This window comes from Adiantum capillus-veneris, chromosome 17 (assembly GCF_014529385.1).
Source record: "Adiantum capillus-veneris isolate H3 chromosome 17, ASM1452938v2, whole genome shotgun sequence".
Taxonomy (NCBI): domain Eukaryota; kingdom Viridiplantae; phylum Streptophyta; class Polypodiopsida; order Polypodiales; family Pteridaceae; genus Adiantum; species Adiantum capillus-veneris.
In genome coordinates, this window is record NC_140947.1 from 157,332,793 (window position 1) to 157,337,725 (window position 4,933).

Genomic DNA, 4,933 nt, shown 5'->3' on the forward strand with positions numbered 1-4,933 from the left:
AACAAAGCTAGTAATTTTTAGCATTCAATTTTAAATGCAAAATTAGCTTTGTTTTCTAAAAATTTCACTACTTATCTTTGATGAGATGATGTAATTTGGTATTTGTATCAAAGGCCACATTAGGATAATTCAGTGCTCGAAGAAAACCATTTTCTGAACCTTGTTTTTTTATGGGCAAAGCAATGAGACAACTAGGATTTATGCTTAAATCTAAAGTAATTATTGGAATTTTATCACTAAAATGCCGGGTGTTGACCTTGGAAATTAAGGTCCACAGAAATAACAACTTGAAGTTTCCATTTTAACTCGGGATATGTGAGCACTTGGACACCTTGGCCTTTTGTAGATCTACATATCTCTCTCTCTCTCTCTCTCTCTCTCTCTCTCTCTCTCTCGTTAGTTTCCAATGACGTTAGAAATTCTCCTCTTCTTCTTCTTTTCTCTCTCTCTCTCTCTCTCTCTCGCGTAGGGGTATGTATACCCTATGGGAGGCAACAACGTCTCATTTCGTGGGTGATGGTAATGATGGGATGTTGACCATGTGGTGGTGGTTTTCTTGGGGGGGGGGGGGGGGGGGGGGGGGGGGGGGGGTGTTTAAAGCTTACTAATATACTATGGATAGGCATATACAAAACCATACAAATGTGTGTGTGTGTGTGTGTGTACAAACGAGAGCATGCATGATAATATGGCCCCCCCACCAACCAACATCTTCTCTCTCTTTTGCCTCTACGCTTGTATCATAAACCTGTCTCACTAAAAATGACTGGTCTCCCTCCGTCTCCCTCCCGCACTTCTGATGGTCTGCCATTTTAAATCGCCACTATTATTGGTGTTTGGCGAACAAGCGTATGAATTATGAGAGAGAGAGAGAGAGATGGTATAATTTAATTGAGAATAGCCAGTATGTATGTACGTATAGCCAGCACGCAAAAATAGGGACAATCGAGTGGGGCCGGGTGGGATGAGCCGCAGCACACTTGTTGGCTACGCGTGATAACTAAGAAGAAGATGTGCACGCACCTTCAATCGATGGCAGCAACATGTGCGCACACACACACATACACTGACAAATGGGTACATTTGACTTCTTGGATTTCTCGCATGCACATTTATATCATCACACATACACTGACATATACTGTACTACCTGCCTGCAACTTGCAAGCATATATAATATGCACGCCCTCAGCAACTATTACGCCAACAAGTTACTTCTTTATTACTTATTTCTTTATGTCCGTATGTGTACGTACGCACACATACACAAGGACACGCATGTATGTGGGCATAAAACATGCCGACTACCGCCAAAAGGATTAGTTAGAGAGAGGAAGTGACTTGAACACTGTATGCATAAGTCAGCTTGAAAACTAGCATTGATTCTCTCTTTATATTCATATTCATAGAGGCTAAGCTAATTTCTTTAGTATTTCACCACATGACTCATGCGGAATTAATACTTTATAAAGAGCCACTTGGCCGGCCTATATATGCTCCTAATTATTTGTTGCTAGGGTCGCACAACTCCACATATTCTAAATTTTGGAGCAGTGACGTGCACTTGTAGCACCACCACCATTGCATACATGGACTGAATAAATTCTTTGATTCACATGAATTGTACAATTGATGTTGGGTTCATGTTCTCTTGCTGTTTGACATGTTCAAGGCCTCAGTATCTATATGGGTGAAGGTCATTCAAATTTTTTTTGTTTGACATGTGTCCCTTTATAAATTGAAGAGAAAGAAAACATTTCCTTTCAAATCCCAAAGCTACTTTCTTTTTTCTTGGCATGATTAAAGAACAAAGGCTTACAGAGTCTCTGCAAGGAGTTTGATCCATATATGATTTGAATTATTGATTCATTTTTTTCAAAAATACTCACTTGTAAAGAGTCATTTTATTTAAAGAATTCACCAAGATTTATTTTATTGAATCATTAAACTGATTTATTATTCTCCATGCTTATTAAATCTATCTTTTTAATGACAATATTAATATATTCTTTTGTTTTAGTTTTTAATGTGTTTTTTATTTTATTGATTTTATTTTGTATTCAAATAATAACATGTAATGTGCACTTTATTAATTAAGTGGAGTTTTTTCTCATATATAAACCATTCAAGATTATGGTTGGGTTCACGAGAGCCGATGAAAGACATTAAAAAAGAAATGTGCCTTCACCATGGAGACTATCCATCGGTACACAAGGAAGTTATACTCCTCTGGACCCACAAAAAAATTAGCAAGCCTTCCCCCTTTAGAAGAGCAGTTCTACCGTCTACTTTTCAGCACGAAACGTGGATTGATGTGATTGAATTGAATCCAATAGTTACGTACTCAACAACACTACCACTACACTACAGCTCATTGGACGTCAGAATCATACTGAATAAATTTTATAGAGCTACCTCCACCCCTTGTGAATGAAGATAGAGGTGGAAGAAAGAGTACGATGTTTTTACCGTCGACTCTAGTGAATTTAGCTTGTGTATGTATAATGAATATTATAATGTATATTTTTATTTATATTTTTTTTTTCATTTGATTTTGTTTCCTAATGATAATGTGCAATGTGCATCTTTTTCACCTCATTATTTAAGTGGGTCCTTTTTTAATATATAAACCATTTGTGATTATATATGTATAATGAGTAATATATTTTTATATTAAAACACAGTGAAAATTTCACATGATTGTAAGCACTCATTTAAACTTACTTTCCATAAATCTTATTCCTCCCTTAACTTAGCAGACGTTTGTGCCTCTTCACCTTGTTATCTTTCTAATGTAAAATTAGCACCCAAATTTCTACTGTGATTTTTTGTCCCATAAACTCATCACCATTATCCGCATACTATTTCAATAATAATACAATGAGAAATAACTAGTTTTAAGACAAAATCTTGGCATGAATTCTGGATGCTTGATGTAGTGCTCAAAGTGGCATGTGCTCTTTTCTATAGGCACTGAGAATAAGGTGAAAAATCACAATGGCCTACATAAGTAGATGAGAAAGTGTGTAACCCACTAAATGTCCCTCTTCAAAAAAATAGGAAACAAATGGAAGCTATATCTCACACAAGCTTACATATACAGAAGATGACACTAAGTTGGAGCCAAAAAAAAGAAAGAAAATGGGTCTACCCTGTTGGAATTAGGGTTGCAGGAAAACACGCACAGCTTGGAGAAGACGAAGGAATCTCAAGGCACACAACAGAGAGTGTATTACTTAGTGTGCAATGGAAATATAAGATTACCCTAGAGTGATGGGCGTATATACAATGCACGGGAAAAAAAAACCTCCTAGCAAGGAAAAAAAATGTTCCGACGGTCCTAAGTGTGTTCACACACATCATTACCACATGTATATGATAACAAATCTCCCTTGGGGGTGATGCGGTGAACGAGAGCTGGCACATAGAGTACAAGGAAGCGCCATATGGGTCCTGAGGACACGATCAGTCCACCAAGGAGCGTAAGCCCAAAGCTTTGCGGAAAGCTTCAAACTTCTCACGAGACAATGCCTTTGTGAAAAGATCTACAAGGTTGTCCTGTGTTGGCACATAAGCCAAGGTGATCTCTCTTGCTGAGAGCCTCTCCCTGATATAGTAGTAATGCACCTCAATGTGCTTTGTGCGAGCATGAAAAATGGGTTCCTCGCAACTGCCAATGCGCTCTGACTGTCAGTGTAGGTAGTGTTCTTTCCAACACCCAAATCAGCCATAAGGCGTCTGAGCCATACACACTCAACCGTAGCTGGGAAGATTGCCTTGTACTCAGCCTCACAATTGGAAGTGGCCACAGTAGGTTGCTTCTTGCTCAACCATGATATGCATGAGCTATCAAGCATGAAAGAAAAACCACTTGTGGACACTTGTGTTTCAAAAAAACAAACCCAATCTGAGTCGAAAAAAGCATGTAAATCTAGTAGCAATGACCCCCCCTTGAGATAAAACAAGCCAAGAGGTAAAGTGCCACTCAAGTAGTGAAAAATCCTCTTGACAGCCTACCAATGCTTAGAACTTGGGCTATGCATGAACCTGCTGACTTGTGAGACTGCAAACTAAATATTCGGCCTCGTGTTGCATACATAAATGAGGCAGTCAAGGACAGTTTGGTAAAGAGTGACATCGGCAGGATCACCAACATCATGAAGCTCAATTTCAAACTTGTTTCCATGGGGGTGGCAAATTGCAATAGGTTTGCAATCCTCTATGTAACTTTTTTGACACGAGGCAATACCACCATCACACTGCTTAAACTGTACCCAAGTAATGATGCAGCAGTCCCAAATTTTTCATCTTGAAAGTAGCATTCAAATCAACCTTAAATTTAGCAATATGTCTCTCATTTGGTCCGGTGATTAGCAAATCATCTACATAGAGAACCACAATGAGAAGCACATCACCCTCACGCTTTACATATAATGTGCTTTTTGTTGGATTGAATGAGTTTCAACCTTCTCATACCAAGCACGAGGAGATTGCTTCAACCCATACAAAGGTTTCTTACATTTTCACACTTTGTCCTCTTGTCCTTTCTTGACAAAACCGCGAGGCTGCATTACATAAAATTCCTTAAATATGTCATCATTCAAGAAAGCAGTAACAATGTCCGACTGATGTACATCCCAATTAAAATGAGTTGCCAATGCACATAGAAAACGCACAGTAATCATACGACAAGTGGGATCAAAAGTCTCTTCATAATCTATGCCTTTCTATTGTGCATAACCTTTTGCAACAAGTCAATCCTTATAGCGATCAATCTCACCATCCAGCTTGCGTGTCATCTTATAAACCCACTTGTACCAATGGCCTTTTTACTAGGAGGCAAATTACATAAAGTCCATGCGCCATTTTCTATAAGTGCATCATATTCTGATTGAATGGCAACCATCCAATTTTTTGAATTATGTGCTTCATC